The sequence below is a fragment of the Mastigoproctus giganteus genome, chromosome 12, assembly GCF_048544385.1.
Source record: "Mastigoproctus giganteus isolate SK-2022 chromosome 12, ASM4854438v1, whole genome shotgun sequence".
Classification (NCBI taxonomy): domain Eukaryota; kingdom Metazoa; phylum Arthropoda; class Arachnida; order Uropygi; family Thelyphonidae; genus Mastigoproctus; species Mastigoproctus giganteus.
In genome coordinates this window covers 61,791,150-61,813,614 of record NC_143586.1, presented here as the reverse complement: position 1 = coordinate 61,813,614, position 22,465 = coordinate 61,791,150, and the positions used below count along the sequence as shown (strand labels likewise).

At 38.5% G+C, this 22,465-nt stretch overlaps 1 protein-coding gene across 3 annotated transcripts in view; it reads left to right on the top strand.

The window, feature by feature from the left end:
• The window catches only part of LOC150077101 (uncharacterized), a 527,433-nt gene that overhangs the window by 648 nt on the left and 504,320 nt on the right, over positions 1–22,465 (top strand). The window lies entirely within an intron of this gene.

Genomic DNA, 22,465 nt, shown 5'->3' with positions numbered 1-22,465 from the left:
GCTATTCCTCCACTGAAGGGTGGCCTGTGCCCCTAGACCGTCCAGATAATGTACTAAAGTTTTTTAAGTGAATGCTTTATTTTATTAAGAAATAAAAAGGTGAAGTATATTATAACAATTTGGTAACCATTATAAGAAGGTTGTTTTCTTGGCCATACATCGTTCTTGAAGTATTTTTGTGATATATAAAAAAAGTTCCTTAAAATCTAACCCTGTTTACTATATCTTGAGATAATATGCAAGCTGGAACATAAACTGTATAATTATTTGATGTGCTTAAAGTATAAGTAGTCGCAATATATATAAAAATGTAGAACTATAAAGTTTAAGGTGAATACGTGCATTATTTATTTAAAATTGGACAATTCTTAGACGGGAATGCGAGTCCTTGATTATTATTTGCCAGTAAAACTGAAAATGAACTATGTATTTATAACCTGTCCTGAAAATAAATGACTTTGAGCGCAGAAACCCTCTTTATATGATTGATTATTGCTCCTTCTGAACTTGTGTTCTCTTCAAATAATTGCAGCACTTCAGAAATAGTTCTACGCAAGGGTAAGGGATTCTCTCTTTTTGACTTAAGCGCCAGTAGCGGATATTTTATTGTAGAACTTTTCAAAAGTTAAATTTTCTTTTACCACTACTTTTTTGTAATAAGATAAACGCTGTTCATTATTTTTTCCCTCTTACCAGTGCAACAGTGTGCGTATCAGTGCAGTTGTATATGCACCATAGTTTGAAACCACTGCTCTCTACGTATTTTTGGAACTCTGGTATAGCTGCTGGTTTCTAGTTTACGAGAGGGGGAGTATTCTTAACCTTTTTGTACAGTTACCTCCTTTTCAATTTTGTCCTGCCTCCAGGACCGTGCAATGGTACTCGAGGCCTGGATGAATGGTTGGTTTTGGGTCTCCTTTCTTTGGTTATAACTATATTATAATAATTTAAGAAACGGTTTTGCCCCCCCCCCCGTCAGGGCTCGGAAGGAGGCCGACTCATTTGTATTACCCTGCCTGTCATCCTCCCACCTATTCTAGTTTCAAATTTTGTAAATGAAATACATGGTTAGAAAATTCAGTACTTTTTTTTCAGTTCTGAAAAAAAAATATTGCTTAAAGCCACATTTATTCATTAAAACAACCTGAAAATGAAGGAGTAAGAAAAAAAAGAAATGAAATTGTTTGGTTTTTTTGCTTCAGCAAAAAACATAATTTCATGTGTTCTTAATGGCCTCCTCTCTTCCTCCTGATTGATACTTCATCTCCCTGGTTATGAAACCTTGATGTACAATGTATTGTTTAAAGGTGAGGTATCAGTTCTCCTGACTTATATTTCACCTCCTGGTTATGAAACCTTGATCTACAATGTGGCACGGAAAGTTCATAACCTGGTCCAGTAGCCTTTGTGTTCATGCATCAAGTGGACATCTTTATAAGTAATATATTATAATAACAATGACAGCTCGTCCCCTCAATCACTCAGAAAGATTTGTGGGTCCATGTACTATAGCAAAAATAGCAATATGATTAAAATAGCACTGGTCCATATTAAATATAGAGAATAGAATAAATTCTCTCACGAGCTTAATACTCTTCAATAAGCAAAATATAAGTAAGGGGGACCAGAGTCCATTGTAACACTTCAAATTTCCCGCTTTCCTTAGTTGCTATAGCGACCAAGAAATGTCTGCCTGACTGAAGTGAGTTATGGAAACGGAGACATTTCTCTTTCATTCGCAAGTTGTTGCAAAATATAACATTTTTCCAATATTGAAGTAAAATTCTGATTTCTCAGTACATAAGATATTGTCTGTTATGTTGTTTTTACGATAAAACATTCAGTTTATTTCTGTTTTAATATTTATAACATTAAATTGATTTTATTCTGTGGCCTTAGCGTGGCAAAATATTTTTCTGAGCAATGGTGTCTGAGGACAATTGATTCCAGCAACGTTTATATAGTATCGTCCGAGTATTTATAGGTTTTTATCCTAATCTGAGAGTAAACTTCGAAATGTTTAGAAATATGTTCTTATTCGACCAGAAGGATAGACCTGCGTTGCAAGATGTGATGCCATTCACCACTCAATGTTGGCAGATTGAAAAACGGTCTACAAATCGCTTGGATATGGTATAAGCAGATAACGATCTAAAGACGAACCTTGTGAGATACCACTTGACAAAATAAAAGGAATGGAAGAATCACATTCAATAACAACAGATAAATGACGATTGATAAGCAGTTGTTCAAGCAGATTCAGTAAAGAAAAAAAAACATCATAAGTAGAAACTTTATAAGAGGGAACATGGAGATGAGCAGGATCAGCTGGATGAGTTATATCTGGGAACAAGGAATCTGTTTACTTTTATGAAGATTTAAAGTAGATTAATATCGCGAGGTTTGAGAAAATGAATGTTTAGGAAGAAAGCCATATGACTACACTATTGATAAAAGGATGGAGAACTGAAAAATGCAATGTACTTTAAAATTAACGTTTCATAGATTTTGGCGACATGTGGAATGTGGTGATGGAACTGTAACTAATGGGATAAATTCTATTCCTTTCGAATTATGTGAGCATGCTTAAAACTAAAGGATAATAACTACCATAAAGAGCATAGTTAGACCGGGAACAAGTGAGATACTATATTTCTTAAAAAGAAAAACAAAACAAAACAAAAAACGAGCTATGAGGAGGCGCAACTGGATCAAGAGCAGCAGAATCTTATAGTGACAAACGGATCAAGTTATTCTGACATGATTCGGCTGTAACAATTGCATAATCCTTTGACGAATAAAAAAAGTTCTAGCAAAATCTTTATGGTATATTAATTTTCCCATCAGTTTATATCTGTTTTAATCAACTATCATAGACGTTATAATTGACCCATACGTAGGAGAAATTGTGACAACTCTCTTTTTTGTCTGCAATAGATGAATCCAAAGATCTTTGCCATGCCACAACGATCCTTATATGCACTTTTAGATGTTACCGGATAATATTTTTTAACTACCATGGATTCTACAACAAGCTGCGAAGCTCAAACATTCCCCTCTGTTCGAAAAATTCATACATACACACGCCAACATACACACGCCAAAGTTCCTAATCGAGATTTTTTTTTTTTTCTTTATATCATCCACAAGAGCTTTCGGAAACATTTGTTTTCCTCTACTAATTACATTTATCTTCGGGACTTCATAAATTTTTTAAATCCCATTACCACGGGTTACCATATCGTAACAAGTTTCATTGTTCCGCTATGGCAAACCAACATCTCCTTTGTATACGGAGCTGAAGAGATAAAGGCTATAAAACTTTTCATATTATGAAAGATACTCTTCTACATGGCAATCGTTTCACATTACGCATAGTGTTGTGGAAACTACAACCTTTCTTTCAAGAATAATCTTGCTACATTGTAACCCGATCGCTTCTGTCAACGATATGAAATCCCCTGTAATGCAACTTGATTGCACATTATCTAAGTAAAATGAAATAAATACAATCTACCCTATTGATCAAAGTTATTCTCTTCGAACATTGAAAACTACGATGCATCCATTTCAGATTGGAGCCAATTTCCATTGTACTAGTGCTTGTCGCAAATATGGACGTGAATGGTGGATCCATTCCTTCCTTACGTTTGACCCGTAGATTTATCCATTCATCGTTGCTGTATTTGGTAAAAGAGTGGCGTCTACTGTATGTGGATACCTCATACACAGTCTCGTCATTAAGGAACTCGTTGCGTTCAGCTTCTCCAAGTCCTTAGGAAACCAGGAAATTACAGCCATATTCAAGGTCAAAAATGCCACTAACCCCGGGAATGAGCGTCTGATGTACCAGCGTGATTGATCAGCTAGGAGCATCAGGTTTTATAGACATGATAATATTGTTGTTGCAAAATACCTGAACCGATTTTCAATAAGCATGTAATGAAACTTGCACCGTTCGAAACCACTTAATTTCAGCTTTATAAAATTAAGGAATAAAAACTTATAAAATATTCGATTGTAAGCTTCTTAGTTTCCAACTTAGTTTGCTATTTCTTCCTGCCCACTATGGTACGATAAACATCTGAAATACGTACTAGCATGATTTTTAAGTTCGCTTTAGCGTTCTCATGCCTCTCTCTGCTGTTTATAATCTCATCTGGTTTTGTTTCACGAGGTCATGGATTGCATAGATTACCACCTTAACATATAGACATTTATTGGTCATTTATGAAAGCTAGTATCTTTTCGTTCGTTTTTCATAGTGAAAATCTATCGTTGGGCTACGTTATAGATGAAACCATGAAGTACTTGGCAATCTCCACAATTTGTAGCGCCGTGATCACACCACAGAACTTTTATAATGCACTTCCCTGTTGACGACTCCTTTCTTCTCAATGCAGTATGTGGCTATTTCTTCCTGTACAGCTTTACTATATATTTTTTTAGTAATTACTTAAATAATTGTTCTATCATTGCAAAATAAGATAACACCTCACTTGCTTATCAGAAACACATTAATTTTTCGATTGACAAGACTAAATGTGGTCGTGCAACAGATTCAGTTATTTGTAAAAGACAGTCGTTTTGGATGGATGATAGCAGTTTCAAAATTTGAAACAAGAACATAACTTTTCACTCATTATACGTAGTCTAATATCTGTTTTGCTTTAAAAGCAACAATCTATGACTGCAACAATCAAAGAAGGATTCGCTTTTCAATGAAAAACGAACTTTCTGGGTTTCTGTGCACAGAGTGAGCATAAAACAATTTGGCATATTATTTTAAATTTTATAAACGGATATTTATTGATTACTTGTAAATACAAAATATGGCAAAAATCCGTTTGAGACGAATGTCCATAAGAATTCGAAAGCTCCAGGTCAAAATCCGTAGGGATTTAAATAGGGAAATTTAAATTTAAGCCGTAGGAATTTAAATAGGGTTTCAAAACTCCAGTCATTGAAGTTCTTACCGAATGCATTCTTAAGAAGACTAGTTACACATCTATGGAATTGTGGTGCCACTCCGGTTTGTTGCAATATCGTTTCTGTTGGGCACCATTAAGTTTTCCTTCAATAAAATGTGGACCACATTTTACCACATTAAAATGTGTAGTCAAAAATCGTGGCAAACTATGCTATACAGTAACTTTTTCATCACGTTTACTATTAGCCAAGCTGGGTTTCATCTGATCTTGATAAACAAATGTTAGCAAAAGACGACCTACTCACATAACTGTTCGAAATTATTGATTGAGCAGTTGTTCGTGTACGGATACAGCTTTAACACTTATTCCGTGAATTTTAAAAGCGTCCTTTGTCAAATATCCAGGCTTCCAGCGAAATCGCCAGCATTACAAATGCCGATGTTTGGAAGCAATTTCTTGAATAACTTTGGATACTTCCTCAGATGCCTTTACAAGCTGTTGGCTTACCTATTATAGGGACATCATGCACACTTCCTGTCTTTTGAAAATTTATTCAAAGGCGAAGAGTGCTTTTAGTGGAGCATAGACTAGAAGACTTTTTCTATGTCAGTCCCTATTAGGGTTTAAGGTATTCCAAAGCAGAGAACCATAAGCACCCCTACGCAGGAACCGACTGGAAAATATTTTAGATACACAGCTTCATAAGGGTTGGGGCGCATTAAAAACGGTAATTTGCTACGGTTCTCTTTTATACTACAACTTGTAATTATAAGTTTACTTATTCTTTTATTGTTTAAAATTATTAGTGAAGACCAGAATATAACTGATGCCATGCGATCCAGGGAAAGGGAGGCTCATGAGGACCTGAAACAGGGAGCCCAGTTTGCTCCTGGTGGACCTTGGGGGGGACGAGGCCCACATCGAAGTTCGGGCTCATCCCCCAGAGCCAACAATAAGAATCAGTGTCAGATTATTTACAGGATATGCTTTTGACAGTATTTACAATGAATTAATAAAGATATTCATATTTACGTTTGTATTATATTTATATTAATATTTATATTAAAGATATTCTTGACTTTATTCACAACACATTCATAAAGACATCGTGCTTTGAACATTATTTACAATATATTTGGCATTATTATGCTGCCCTTATCAATGTGCACTTTACTTGGCCAAGGTCAGGCTCTTAAGGATCTGTCTTCGGTACCTCCGATCCTTCGCAAACCTACAGAGGTCGCCGTCAATTGAAAGGATTGTGGTGAGAAAGCGGTCACTGAGCGCTAGTCTGTTATAGTGGGCTGTGAGCGTGGGAGCTGACCTCAGTCTGGGTAGAGGGATCCTCCTCCAGCCACACAGTTCCCAGATGCTTGGCTCTGAGACCATTCCGATTGTCATTTTGACAGTGAGAACAAGGCGTTTTTCAAATACAAGATCTGGAAGTCGGACAAAATTCAGTGACATCGCCATTGTGATTGTCCTTTGGTGGGGTGGACGACGATGTTTTTGCCTGATCCAACGAAGGAGCCAGTATTCGGCGGAGTACACGCGCTTGATGTTGGTAGGGGCCGCTTACCCCCAAATTTCCGAGGCATATAATACGACGGAGTATACTGAGGTGTATATGTACGGACGAGTCACATCCAGATCCCTAACGTGGAGCAGTTGTTGTTTTGTGGTCCAGTGCATTTGACAGAATTCAGAATTTTGCCATGAACTTGTCAATGTGGGGGTTGAAGCTCAGTTTATAGTCGAAGACAACTCCCAAGTCTGTATGCAACTTGACCACTGGGAAGGGAATGCCGTCTAGAGAAGCTTGGATTTTAGTGGGTTGGCGCTTCAGAGAAAAGACAATTTGGGCTGATTTGGCAGGGTTAATGAGGAGGCCAAATTGATGGAGATAAGATCCTAAGTTGTGTAACTTTTCACTGATCTTTTATTGATGTTTGTGAGATGTTCGCCGGGGTTAATATGAGTATATATCTTAATATCATCGGCATAGCAGAGTATGTCTTCTCTCTGTTGCACAAACGGAACAATAACTGCAGTGAATAATGCTCCGGAGAGGACTCCGCCTTGGGGAACTCTCGCAGTGATCTTTCTCCAGATTGTGTGTTGATCTGCTTTAAGAAGAATGGTTCTGTCAGAGAGCAGGGTTGTGATAAACCACAACATGTTACCTTTTATGTAGAAGTAGTTTTCTAGGAGGTCAACAAGTGAGAGGATACTGATGGAGTCGAAGACAGCTTCCAGGTCGATGTACGTGACGGCAAGCCCTACTTTAGTTTCTAATGCACTGAGAATGGTGTTTGTTATGGATGTTAAATTGGTGATTGCGGATCTTCCTGGAATGGCATAGTGAATCTGTGGGGGTTTGTGTTTGTGAGGCATGATTTGATTGGTGATGGTGGAAAGTAATGTCTTCTCCATGAGCTTCAAGAGGCTGAAAGAACGAGAGATTGGCTTGAACTGTGTAATGAGGGTTGCAGATTGGCATTTAGGGTGTGGCCTCACAGCATATCTGTTCCAGAGAGGGGGAAAGTAGTGCTGCCTTAAGACACGGTTAAAAATTGATAAGGGGATCGATGATAAACGAGCTAAGACATTTAATCATGAATTCTGGCACAAGATCGAGGCCTGCAGTTGCAGTGGGCGGCAATCCATTTATAACAGTTATAAGCTGCTTCCTATTGATGCGAACGGTGGCGAGCATATCAGTAGGAACGTTGTTGATGAATGAGTTGCCTAGGTGCATCGGGGCCACAGTGTTTGAGAACCGTGCAATGTGGTCCATCCACTAGTAAGATGTATTCTCCTAGTTGGTGCAATCCATTTATAACAGTTATAAGCTGCTTCCTATTGATGCGAACGGTGGCGAGCATATCAGTAGGAACGTTGTTGATGAATGAGTTGCCTAGGTGCATCGGGGCCACAGTGTTTGAGAACCGTGCAATGTGGTCCATCCACTAGTAAGATGTATTCTCCTAGTTGGTGCATTTTTTTTTTTTTGCTGGCTCTTGGGTGTGGGCACCCGAGGAGCGGGACTGCTGGCACCCACCAGTCTTGCACCCTTACTGGTGGGTGCGGGATTTAGGTGCAATATACACAGCCAGAGTTAATAGATCCAGGCATAGCTCCTCGTGCCAGGGATGGGCACCAGGTGGTAATTGCCCAATGGACTATCACCTGGTGGCAGAGTAGTACACGTGTGTGTAATGTGTTATAAGTTTCGCTTTTAACACATTACACACACGTGTACACACACTTACACTAACAGGCCATTATGAGAACATGATATTATATGATAAATTGGTGGAGATGGATGTATGTCCGGGTGCCACCCTTCGACAGTTAAATACATACATACATACATACATACATACATCCACAGTTCAAGGTCCAGTGTTTTAGGAATTCCTGTGTGCTGAGAGTCATAAAACGATTTGCCTTTTCGTAGGGTTGCATTTAAATGCTTTTTAATTGCAAATGAGTTCTGGCGGTTGAAAACTGTCAGGGCTCTGGAGAAGGCAATACTATCTTGTATAGCGCCTGATTCTTTCCATCTCTTATGCAGATTTTATTTTTCTTGAAAGCTGCTGTTCAATGCTGGTGTCCACCAAGCTCTCGAACGGGGAGTGAAGTAGACAGTCTTTGTAGCACCATAACTTGCAATTGTTCGAATCCATCTGGTCATGAGGTCCACAGCTAGCTCGAGATTACAATTATTGAGAGCCTCCGAAGGTATGTCTGGTGCGTGATTATTAGTTAATATCAACCTACAAAAATTCAAATTGGTCATGGAAATTTATTTTTTGCTCGCCTTGCCCAAAAGTGTATGCCCACAAATGCAAATGTACAGGATGATTTTATTCATCATACCATTTTATGCATCTGAAGAACAAAAAATGTTCAGAAGCAGAAATTAACACATGAGCTGTATTTACTAGCATTAAGAAAATCATGCCACAACATGTTCAGTTTGTCCAACACGTTTATCAATAATATGTCAAAATCAGCGTGAAGTTACAAAGAACATGCTCCAATGTTTCCTTCGACATAGAAACACTTTCATCTTCAATCGCTTTCCTCACTGCAGGAATGGTTCATGGATTCTTCTTAACACTGTCTTTAAGATAAGATTAGCATAAGCCTGTCGCTTCCTTGCCCTATATGGCTAATACTAATTCCAGAAATAAAAGTCACATGGATTTAAATCAGCGACATCGGAAGCCACGCCAGTTCTTTTCTATACACCTCAGGATAGCGGTTAGAAACCACCCTGTTGTCAAAAATTTCATCCAGGAACTTCAGGACAGTTTCTGTAGTTTATGGCTTCGCATCGTCCTTTTGAAATCATTTGTCATTCGTGTCAGTGCCTTACAAAAAAAGGCACAAAGTTACCCCTAATGACACGTCACTTAGGATATTTCCATCGAAAAACATTGGCCTAAAGCTATGTCACGTTCTCGCTCTGAGTGAATTAATTTCCGTGGGAACTGAACACGACGCTCTTTTGCATTTTGTTGTAATGGCTGACAGATCTGAATTTTGTAAGGATATGCAGACGAGTCATTTTGATAAATCTTCTTTATTGCGTTGTAAGATATCAGAATTTGTTGAGAAAGTTTACGCAAACTGTTCCATGCACTTCGCAGCAAGATTTCCCAAACTTCATCAACCCTTTCTAGCGTTCTTAATGACGGTCTGCATGTCTGACCTTTCCTTTCGTCTAAACATTTCCTGTTTCTCTCTAATTGATCTACTATCCTCGAAATTATTTGGTTTGTTGGTCCATCACGCACGCCTAAGTTTGTCGGTATTATCTTTGAGAAGAAACAATTAAATCCCCCCTTCTGTTGGTATTCAACGACTGAATAATTTATTATTCAGTCCTATAATGAACACTTTTTGCTCAATGCTGTACGCTACCATTTTCTTCACGTCATCTGGACTGTATTCAGAACTGTCAGCCAAATCTCCAAACCGTTCTCTACAGAATTACAGAATAAGGATGTTGCTGGTGCGAAAAATTTGAAGCTTGCTAAACTGCGAAGAAAAGAAATGGTATGGTGAATAACAAATTACCTTATGCAATATAACCGCAGTGTATTGTGGTTTGTGGCGAACAGTGTTCTTCCAATCTTTATTTTAACAGAAAATTTTGTTATTGTCTTTAATTTTAAGATTTTGATCAAATTTTAAGTTTCGTTCCGAGCTCTAATTTCAACTTGGTCAAATCATTCTGGGGTATTTTGGACCACCAGCTTTATTCCTGACAGATAATAGCTGACATTGCATGCAGAGGTTTGTTGATGACTACAAGCTGCCTCACTGCAAAGTGGCCCGATTCCAATAATGTGCGCGTTACTATGTACACCGAGTGGCCTACCCTTCTCATGAAATACAGCATCTTGGGTAACAGTATCACCTGTTCGCACCCTTCAGCATAAAGCAGATGGGCGAATATGTAGGGATGCTATATGCAAACAATTCACTCCGTGGTAGGGCAAGACGAAAGATTTAGGCGACTTTGAACGTGACATCTTAGTCGGGGCCAGCGCAGAAAGTGATGTTATAATGGACAGTGGAGGAGGGGGAAAAACATTGCTTGGTCTGACGAATCCTTGTTTCTGCTGTTTTATGCTGATAAGAAGACCAGAATATGGCGAAAACTGCATGAACCCGTAGGCCCATCCTGCCAGGCATTAACAATGTAGGCTCTTTTTCATGGTGTAATATCATGGGAAGAGTTTTCATGGTGCACATTAGTTCGCTTGATGCCAGTGGAACAACATTTGTATGCCACAAATTATCTGACAATGGTTTACGCTCAGGCGCATCCCGTCATGACTGTCCTCTATTCATGTGCGAATGGTTCTTCCAACAGGGTAATACGCCATGTTGTGAGGCCATAATTGTACAGAACTAGTTTCCGAAACATGAGTGTGAATTTAGCCTTTTGCAGCGACCTTCCCAGTCATCAGACCTCAATCCAGTTGAGCACTTGTGTGATGAAGCAGAACGAGCTCTTCGCAGTGAGTTTTGAAACCAGTTTTCAACAGCTGTGGGAAGCAGTTGTTTCGAACATGTGGCACGCCTTCTACACCTCGTGGAGTCGATGCCAAGACTAATCCTGGTTATTCCGAGGGTTAAAGGGAGACATTGCTCTCCATTAGGTAAGTGTACTTAATAAACTGGCCGCTCAGGATATCTATAGGTATTATTAGAGAAATAATATTTGGAGTAGCAATATTACATAAGGTATAAAAAATAAATAATATTAGCAGGCGTCCTTTCGTGAACGTAATACAGTATCTTCCCTGTTATCTATATAATAATTTGCTCATGTCCCTCTGTCCGGAACGTTTTTTGAACTCGAATAACCCAAAGACTAAAGAAGCTTTTGATCCGATTACTTTTGAAATTAGTGTTATTTAGCAGTAAAACTGAGCAACAAAAAAAAAAATTACAAAAAATTTTCCGACCGATTTTCAAGTCCCGAGAATTGATTTAACTCCCAGTGCTAACTTGCCTTCACTTTGAAGAAAAGACAATTCCTTAGCTTTTATCATCTCAGGGTCAGACTTTCAACAAAGCGACGTTTTTGTTCTTGGACAACCTTTACGCATCAGTTTCCAGATCCAGATAATTTTTGTGCAATAATTGGATTTTTTTTAAAGGACGACATAGTCATATATGTAAAAAATTATCAAATCGCATTTTTACCCAAGTTGGTTTCACTGACACTAGCTAGCAGCGAAGGAAGCCGAGGGATAGGATTTTGTAATTACTTCGATATTAATCTTTACTTCTTCTCTGAAATAGTTTTTGCAAAATATTCAGCACGGGTATTCTAGTTAAGATATAGTGGACTATTGCCCGTTAGGTTGTTTTTCTAGAGAAAATTCTAGAAAAAGACTAAAAAAGTCAGTTGGAATATCTTCCTTTCCTTTTCTCATATAAACATTCCGTGGAAGGAATCAAGGAATCTAATTAAGGAAACTAATCAAGGAATATTTAGTGCACTAATCAAGGAATATTGTAACGCTGTCCTACCTAACTGAAATTCCAAGCTTTTTGTAAAGCAACTCATTCCTGAAAATTACAATTCAAATCTCGGCCTCTGAGTTTAGCACTAAATTGTGAACTCAGATAGAAAAGAAAAGCAAACACTAGGTATAACAGGACGTAGCAGGGTGGTCAGGAGCGGTAGTGCAGTAGTACGTGCTCTTTGAGTGAACCGAGGTTCAAGCCCGTGATTGCTAAATACGATTATCGTTTGTATTTATTGTAAATTCTGGTGGTCGTGCCGGAGTATAAACAAGAACAATTTTTTTTCCATTTAAAAAAGGTTTTTAAATGGCAAAAACATTTTACCAACCCGGACGGCATCATCAATATGGAAAAACGTATTCATGGAATGATCCTGATATGATTAGGGATTAGAAACGACAGCATTTAACAATTATTATTTTATTGGTGTAATTAGCCAGTGTTGACATTTGATGTTTTTAAGTAGAACAATCTTCGTAATTGATCCACAAAATACAACGAAAAAGTGAATTTTTGTATTTTCTGATATGTCGAGATAGGTTCGCAAATTGCATATGTTCTGCAATTGCCTGTTTATGTTTACCTCAAATCAATTCTTCCCTTCTGTGATTTTTGTGAGATAACTGTTTTGTCTGTAGCGATGGATCGCAGAACTGATCGTCAGCAAGGATTCTTAAATCTATGAAAAGAAAAATTTCCCCTGCAGAAGTGGGACAACTATTATCTTTACAGGGCTTCGATTCTTTCCACAAATTTAATGGATTATCTACAAATATCGAAAAGAATTTTCCATATTTATTGTTGTTATAGGACTTAGGCGAATCAGCAGATTAGGTCATATTGTGACGGTATGTAATATTTTCTGTAAATTAAATGTGTTCTATGGTAGTTGTTTTTCTGGATAAAAAACTAGAGTTTCCGGGAGGAAAAAACATGCTACGATTGAGATCGACTAACTCAGCTATGGTGTGAAAAAGACCCATAAAGCTGCCCGCGTCATTAACGGGATTCGGACTCAGGTCTTATCCAGCGGGTGTAGGAAGGAAGGTGATTATACCAACTGTGCTATACACGAGGATCTCTCTTGTATTTCTTGTCTTACTTACGTCTCAGAGTAACTGTGTTTTTTTGTCTTGTGTCTTGTATAAGAATATAAAATACTGAAAGCGTAAAGATAGTTGTGCTTTCTTTTCCTTAACTAACTTGTGACAGGAACCTCATAACTGTATACTCTTAAATTTTCTCAAGTCCGAGACAGGTTTTGAGATCACGTTGTTGCTTTTTCCGTAAAATCTTTGTTTCTAACATCGCAAATTACTTTAATTCGAATCATTTGCACATACCTCTTCTGTTTTCAGAAAAACTATTGCATCTTTTGCATTATTTCTAACGTCAACTGATTCACAGTCCAACTTTTGGCTTGCTGACGGTGATGGGATCTAGACTTGATGATCAATGTCCTTCCTGAATACCAGCCACAGATAATTGTATGGTTTTGACTGGCCTACTGAGCTGTGTTTTCAATGGTCTTAAAATATTGTTTGATGTAACTATCAAGACTATTGCACTGTTTTTTTTTTTTTTTTTTATTATTATTTTGAACTTTTTCCTGGTTTCCAGCCTGCAAAACATGCAAATCGGCTTTTGAACACACATTTTCTATTTACAAATACGCATCACACGGATATGAACTCTGGTACCTTGATAATAATCTTAATTTTACTTTGTGTATTTACTCTATTCTCAAAGCATGATGATTTGAAACCAAGAATCACAATCAATAATGAAAATGTGAAATCTTATGAATACTGGTAGTGGTGATCTGATCATCCCAGGCAGCCATTTTAAGGGGATCAAATTTTATGATAGATTTCCTGAAGGTCTCTTTCATGCTAATCGTGACTGGATCTTGTCAAGTCAGGTTATGATGTGGAAAACCTTGAAAAAATCATTTCATCATAGCGTTAAGTTAAGGTGTACTGTTTCTTCTTTATTATTATATTTTTTTTCTCACTTATGGGCAGAACTCTTCAATAAGGAAGCTTATGAAGAGCAATGGGTCACGTGATAACTTACAAGTATGATAAATGTCTTGTCGAAAACATCACTTGATGAGAAATTTTTATTATTGCTAGATAATTTATCCACACATTCATTTGTCAAATGCATTTTCCAGATACCAAACTGAATGAACGAGTCGCATACCTGATTCACGTTAACCTTGGACAGTTACTTCCGGGGAACTGTCTCGCCTTAAAGGCACCTTGTTTTCAGTGTTCCAATTTGCCCACATCACAAACAGAAAAGAAAAACAGAATATGCGTACAATTACCACACCACTACACTTAACGTATAGGTAGATTGCAACAGTCTTCAACTTATCTACAACCATTTTTAACCGTTTACAATCAGTAATGCGCTAAATGTCTCCTCAAATAGATCAGCATAAAAAATTTGCGTCATAAAGAACATTTTAAAATTGACGCAGTACAATAAGTTGAGGTACTATCCACTCAGTTGTAACCTAACGATGAAACTCCACACAGTCCTTAACCGAGACAGCTTTATGTTTGGTCTATACATATGTTAAATATTTCAAGTATATGTCTTAATATGATGGCATTGTCAAGGAAGAGCTCGAGATCCAATGAACTGGTTGGCAACCCATGACACCGATCTTAAAGATCCCTTTATAAATATCTATTTATACACTGGGGTGCAAAACTTAAGTACCAACACTATTTCTAAAGGTTGCAACCACAAAATCAAACGAAACAGTCTGTGGCGATTTGCTTAACTGTGGCCGTTCAGTAGAAAGCTGATGCACATGCAAAAATTTGAATCGTAATGAGAGAGCTCACATAAACAGATAATAGCAGCAGTTCAGCAGGTATGTGCAAATTACCGAATGGTGAGCACAATTATTACAAACGTTCGATTGGTTTCATACAGTGCTACGGACAACGAAATGGCCAGTAGACAACATCTGGATGACTTTACCCGGGGTCGAATAATTGGGAAGCTCGAGGAAGGTCGAAGTGCGAGTAGTGTGGCTGCAGAGTTCGGAATCGTCCGTAGCATCGTCTCACGTGCGTGGTCGGCTTTCAGAACGACAGGTACAGCCGTTCGAAGGACCAGTGATGGTCGTCCACGAAAAACAACGCCCAGTGATGACCGCTATATACTTCTACAGGCCAAGAGGGACCGACACCAGACAGCCGGATCCATTGCAAACCAGCTGCACAAGACGCAGGATATCGCGGTTTACTGTAGCCAGGCGACTCCAAAAAGGTGTACTATTTGCCCGAGGGCCAGTACGCTGTGTACCTTTAACACCTGCCCATCGGAGACACCGTTTACAGTGGTGCATCGAACACAAGGACTGGACAACAGCGCAATGGAGTAAGGTACTCTTTACTGATGAGAGTAGATTCAGTCTCAGCAGCGATTCTGGACGTCAGCTAATCTGGCGAGAGGTTAGCACACGGAATCGCCCCGCAAACATCACTGAAAGGGATCGATATGTCGGTCGAGGTGTTCTCGTCTGGGGAGGCGTTATCTTGGATGGATGTACACAACTCCAGATACTGGAAGGCGGTACTGTAACCGGTGCACGCTAGTGTACTGGGGTAATCCTTCCCCATGTGTGTCTGTTCCGAGGTGCCATTGGCCTCGAGTTCGTGTTTATGGATGATAACGCCACACCCCATCGCAGTGCAGCTGTTGATATGCTTCTGGAAAGTGAAGACATTGTTCGTATGGATTGGTCTGTCCGTTCCATCAATCTAAATCCCATCGACCATACATGGGACACTTTGGGGAAACGCCTAGCGGCACGCCCACACCCACCAGAAATTGTTCACCAGCCGAAGATGGCGCTGACAGAGGAATGGACGAATTTACCGAAGAACCTATCAACAACATTTTTCTAAGTATGGACAGCCTGCATTGACATTAGGGGTATCCATATCTCCTACTGAGTACCACCTCTTCCCTTTGTTATATCTTTGGTAGTGATGCATCTGTGTCATGGCAGTCATTGCTATGTTGCCATTTTTGAATAAAGTCTCTCTGTACTGTTTTGTTTCCTTTGTTGTTGTGTCGGTGTTATCTCCTTCATCGTTTCTGTACCTCACGAGGTACCTTTGGTATGCTTTTCCCATATCCAGGCCACTCCTATGAGAAGCTACAGGTGAAAACCTGACTGGTCCTTAAGTTTTGCACATCAGTGTAATATACAGGATGTTTTAAAATTGCACGGAATAAACGTAGGAGCATATTCTATAGCTAAAAGTTATAAAAAAGTTTCTTTAAACATATGTCTCCGAAGTCATTTTTGAGATATTAATCAGAAATTACAAAAGCGCAGAACGTTTTTTTAGATTTATGTCATAAAAACATGACTCTGTAAAACGGGCTTTTAACAGTACAAAACATAAGTACCATAACATAGAAGTTCGAGCCAACGTGAGTAGTGTTGCTTAGCTACATCAATCATACTAATATCTCAGTGTTGTTTACAAGTGCGGAATTTGTTAAACTGATGTTACGGGAGATCCTACAAATCTACTTACTTTTGTCGAGTTAATTGATATGATTTTAAATTAATGCATAAGAATTCCGTTGCTGGTGTTCGCAGATACGCCGAAAATTTTCCAACTCGACTAGTACCATATCGTAAAGCATTTGTTGCTATGGAGAGATGACATAGATAAACAAATACGATAGAATCATTACGAATAAATGGTAGTAGATGGAAATTTTTACGAACTGCAAATGTTGAAGAGCAAATGCTTCGTGCTATACAAGTGTCTCCTACCACAAGCGGTGCCTCCGTAGCCAGGTGGGCAGGAGCAGCAGTGCGTATCACACGCTTCTTGATTAGACCGGAGTTCGAACCCGTGACGACCAAATACGGAGGATGCGGAAAGGTCAGGGAATGACCACCGCATATCCCCGGAGCAATATGGCCTTAGTTGCTAATGCTCCTAAAATAACAACAACGACAACCTACCACAAGCACCATAAGTTGCTACAAGACATTAATAAATGCAGGACCTTTGTTAGTTGCTCATTTTGCAACGTACACGGGACGACCTTCAATTTCTCAGCCCTATTCTGCTGCCGTTGAATCATATTTTTCAAGAAGTGGAATGTTCAACTCTCGAGACAAGAGACCGAAGAAAATCCACGAATGATTGTCAGTGCTCATTATCAATATTTCCTTTAATGTTGTGCAGTGTTAGGCCCTTACGAGTAGCACAGTAAATATCGCTGTCTTCCCCACACCGGTTGGAAAAGGGTTAGATTTCAATCCCATCAGTGACACAAGGAATTTTTATGAGCTTTTTTCGCAACGTGGCTGAGTTAGTCGGTCTCAGGCGACGGTAGCATGCTTTTTTTCCCCTCCCTTAAACTCTGGTTTTTCGTCCAGCAAACAAATCGACCACAGAATGCACGCAATTTACATACATACTGTAGTGATGCCTCGTATCCTTAGTTCCTTTTGTGCTTAACAATGTATGTGCGGTGTTCTTGGAGAAACATTGGTCCTTATTTTTTTACGAACGTGGCTGGCTTTCAGGAATTGGGTAACCAAATGTTCTGCGGAACAATTTGTGGGAACTACTGGTATGAATCCCATCCCTTGAAATTCGGCAGTGGATGCAGTTTATGCACGAAGGTGCACCAGCCCACCTTTTTCGTGATGTTTGCGGCTTTTAAATACAGAGTTCTATAACAGATGGATTGGTCAGAATGGCCCTGTACAATGGCCACTACGATCACCCGACCTCACATTCTTAAATTACTTTGTTTGGGGGGGCGAAATCACATGTAATCCATGACTTATTCTACGCATATTACCACTGAAGACTAGCTGAGAAAAGTATTTTGTAAGCTGGTGGAACCATTAAGAATAACTCTGAAACAATAAGACATGCCAGGGAATTGCGGCTTCAAACTCTACATTGAATAAAATGGAGGAGGTCACTTTATAGATGTTTTCCTTTTAGAGGTTTATTTCAGTTTCTTTTTATGTTTTTTAAATTTATTATATCCAGGAAATAGACTTTAGAGACATGTTTATAGCAACTTTTTCCTTGTTTTTAGCTGTAAAATATGCTCCTACATTTGATCCGTTTAATTTTGAAACCGCGTGTGCTATTAAAGAGGAATCCAGAGATTTGAATAGAGTACAGGTAAGTGCAATGCGATAATATTGGAAAGGATGGAATGTATCATTGTAGGGACGTAAAACTGTTTTATTACGGTACCAGCACTTGCATACAATACAAAAGATCTAGTTGTATCAGAATTCCAGGTTGCTTTACACATCGAAACAAGACTGCAGGAACCTTAATTTTCTAGTTAATGCATTAATACTTTCATTACTTGAAACATTAATACTGTACTGTTAATAATGTGCTTCGACAGTAGCATCTGTATGTCCGATGTTCTGCTCAGTATACCATTTTGGTTTGTAATGTCAGATAATTTTTAGGTTTCTGCTCATCTCTCTCTCTTGTAGATAATTTAACTCTGTATTGTTGTACCTACTGAGGCACACGGAGCAAGTATTATCCTGAATATACTTTGCTACCATCTTTGGACTTTAAATTTCTGACACGCAGTTTCTATACTAGGGAGTATCTTCCTGTGGCTTGTCACAGATCTTCTTGTAGAGCGTGGATTTTTCTCTTATAGACTGTGATGTTTCACCTAACATGAGGTGTCGATGATACCTTCCAGAAAGGGGAATACAGAACGCTTTCCATCGCTATCAATAACTTTAATCCCGCGCGTAGCATGAGCTGTGAAGAGCGCCCACCTATGAACCGTGAAGTACTCACAAGAGCCCTGCCGGTGGCCTGGTGCAAGATTTCATGGCAGTAACGCTCTGAGAGTAAAGCATCGCAGGCAGTATAGCTCGTGGAGGCCACAGGGTGTTATATAAGATATTTACTGTTTGCTGACAGTAAATCTTTCATGCCTGCCTCTGGTGGCAGGGGGGAAGGAAGGAATTTGCATTTTAACCTGTATCAGGAAGCTTTTTGGATTGCATGACAGCTTATTAATAGAATGTTAAATAGCAGAATAACAAAGTTTCAGCAGATATAATTTATTCGGGTGCCTTCTCTCTCTCTGAGAGAGATAATATTCCTGCTTACTAGAAATACTCTCATCAAAAAATTGCATCATGGTTGTGGACATCACCCAAAACGAAATGATAAAAATGAAATTGTTTATCACGTGAATTATTTCATATATTAGCTAAAGGAAACGGGGTTAAACACCTTTTAATTGCGATACCGTTAAATGGTCTCATTCAGTTACTTATCTGTCTGTTCTGTCTTTCGCTTTAGGTAGATAAATGCTGTTCAAGTAAACGGAAATGGCGGTTTTTCCCTCCATACCGGAAGTGAGTGCAGACGCTTAATGTGATAAAAGAAATTGTGCACGTGAAAGACCAACTGTTTTTCAGTGCCTTTGTAGTATACAGAATACTGAAGGAAATGTTTATTATTCCAATGATTACATCGAGAAAAGTTGGGCATTCTTTTAAAAGATTGGTGGTTTAGTAAATTCAGTAGTGTCGACTTTCGCCTGTGTAGATAAAATTATTGATCATGGCCCAGAAAACAAAGCCTAATGTTTAAGATTCTTGTTTTTAAAAGCCAATAAAATTTCAAATGTATATACACACACGAAACATTTCAAATTTTTTACCATAGAGGCTCAAAATTGGACTATGCGTAGAAACCATAGTTTTGATCGAGCGCTCTCAGTACTCACAAATAGGAGGGTTTGTGTTCTCTTCATTTGCCTCTTCATAAAATGGTTATGGATCTAATTCTCATAAGAATCGAACCCAGATCTCTTCTTCCCGGTGTGAGGAGTACGGTGATTATATCCACTGTGCTATCCGCGAGAGTTCTCTTTAATGAACCGAACTTTCTGTTTTCAGCTATAGAATATTATATTATTCACAGGCCGATATATTATTTACGAAATTGTAAATAAAGATATATATTCCATCTTTATACTAGAACTCTTTTAGTATGAGGGATATATCTTCAATCTATTACTTAAGCTTTTGTTATGCAGAGTTAAATCAGCAATAAATTGATTTCACTGTGCAACATGGTGAAATACTGTGTGTAAATTAAAGAGCATGGTAGCACAAACTTTTAGCATATTTTAACTTTACTGTTAGGTTTATCTTTCTCTTATCTGTAAATGTAATTCTAATTTCCTATCCTACTGCTCAAATCTCTGAACAGTACCATTCTTTCTCTGTTATTAGTTTGCACTGCTTTTCTATGGTATTAAAGAACTCTTCTGTTTCATCTCTTTTGCGAGTCTTCATCTGCTCCATATACTAACAAATTTATCACCCAATTTCCCATCTGAAATTTTGTCCAATAACTCAGCTAAATAATATTTTACAACCAATTAAACTATCGTCTAAACTTCAGTACAGTTGAGCCAACGAAATCCGGTAATTCGGAACCACCCATTTTCGTGCTGTGTTCAAAAAAAAAAAAAAAAAACCAAAAAGGCCAAATCAGGTCGTGAAGAGCATGTTGCAAAGTTTCTTTATATCTTTTCATCAAAGAATGTTTATTTATTAGTTCTCGGATTGGCCATTTGCTTTGCAGTGCATTGGAATTGATTGTACAGAGTGGCGATTTCAGCTGAGAGCCTTTAAGTTTTTATCCAGCACAAACTGTATCGTTAAATGTGTTAGGTCTTGGGATTGTTTAATTTCTTTTCATGAGCAAGATTGGTTACTCATTGACAATGAGGGATGAACTGCTGGGTTTTTGAATTTCACGATTCATACGTGGGTTATCACGTAGAAATTTAATTACGCCTGGAGATTCATTTTCTTCCTCCTTCCTGGGATGGGGCAGACCAGGAAGTGGAAAAAACGAAAACCTTTAATCCACCCCAGAGTATTTTTTCGCCCCCCACGTCATTAGGTTTCTTTTCTTATGATGAAAATTTAGAGGTTTATCGTTTAAGCGCCTAGATTAGGCTGTAAACCAGAAGAGTTGAAAATCCTATTCTTAAATTAAGCGCTAGAACGAGGTAACAAAAAACGAAAACCATTAATCCACCCCTAGAGTATTTTTTCGCCTCCCCACGTCATTAGTTTCCCTTTCTTATGATGGAAGTTTAGAGGATGGAAATTCACTCAAGACGTTTACCGTTTATTTAAGTGTTTTTACAATTTTTAGATTCTGCTTTATAAACAAAATCGACACTTCACTTTTCATTCGTTTGTATTTGCCAAAATGCTGCCTAAACAGAAATTAAGTAGTCTAGAAGACTATAGCTTTCAAAACATGCACAGGTCCTTATCAATTGTGGAAAAGGTTGTATTGCCAAAGACGCTTGACATCAAGACCCCGGTTAAATGACTGTGTGAAACTTTTCCCTTATAGGCTACTTATAGCCTACAATGTGAGTTATATTTTAGGAGCGGAAAAAAATTTATTTTTATTGTGCTGTACTTCATTAGATACACTTATCTAATAGCGAGTATGTGAGCCTTTAGCCCTTAGAACAACTCGGATTCGTCGTGGCATGGAATCAACAAGGTGTTGAAAGTGTGCCACAGAGATGCTGATCTATGTTGTTTCAAATGGTTCACACAGTTTTTGCAAAAAAATTGGATGGTTTCAGATCTCTGCTCCGAAGAGCTCGTTCCATTTCCTCCTAAAGGTGTTCTTTTCGATTGAGATCTGGAGCCTGGAGAAGTTACTGTAGTAGGCTGAATTCGTTCCCATATTCTTGAAATCAGTTCTGTACTATTCTGGCATTGTAACATAGTACATTTTCCTATTGAATGAATCCATTCGCAGAGTAACTCTAAAGGGATGCGTCCGGTCAGAAACAATTTCATTTCCAGATACTTGTGGCATCCTAATATTTACTCTTCTGCGATCAAGGGATCCAATATGCACTATGAAAACACTCCTCGCACTATTATATTTCCACCATCTGGCGGGATGGGTCCGTGGATTCACGCTGTTTAAACCAAATTCTGGTCGTCTTATCACCGTGAATTTGACAGACCAGGCAACGTTTTTCTAATCCTTCACCGTCCTCTGTAACTGTACTTTCTTGGTTTTTTGTTGTTGTTTTTTTTTTTTTTTTTTTCTAACAGGCGTGGAACCCACGCTGGTTATGGGCTACTATGTCTTTGCCGTGAGTGGAGACCAAAAGTCTTTTTGGTCACCACTGTTTTACTGGGTTATTTGACTATAGCCTTTCTGTTATTCTGCAACAAGCCTTGTCGGCCTCGTGTATCAACGAACTGATTTCGAACTCAAGAGCGTTGTTGACTTTGTTATTTAGTTATTCTCGATACACCCGTGACATTGGCAGTCGTACGTGAAAACTTTAGTAGGACTGAAGTTTCCGAGATATTCATAACTGTGTATCAACTACCATGCACGTTCCAAATTACT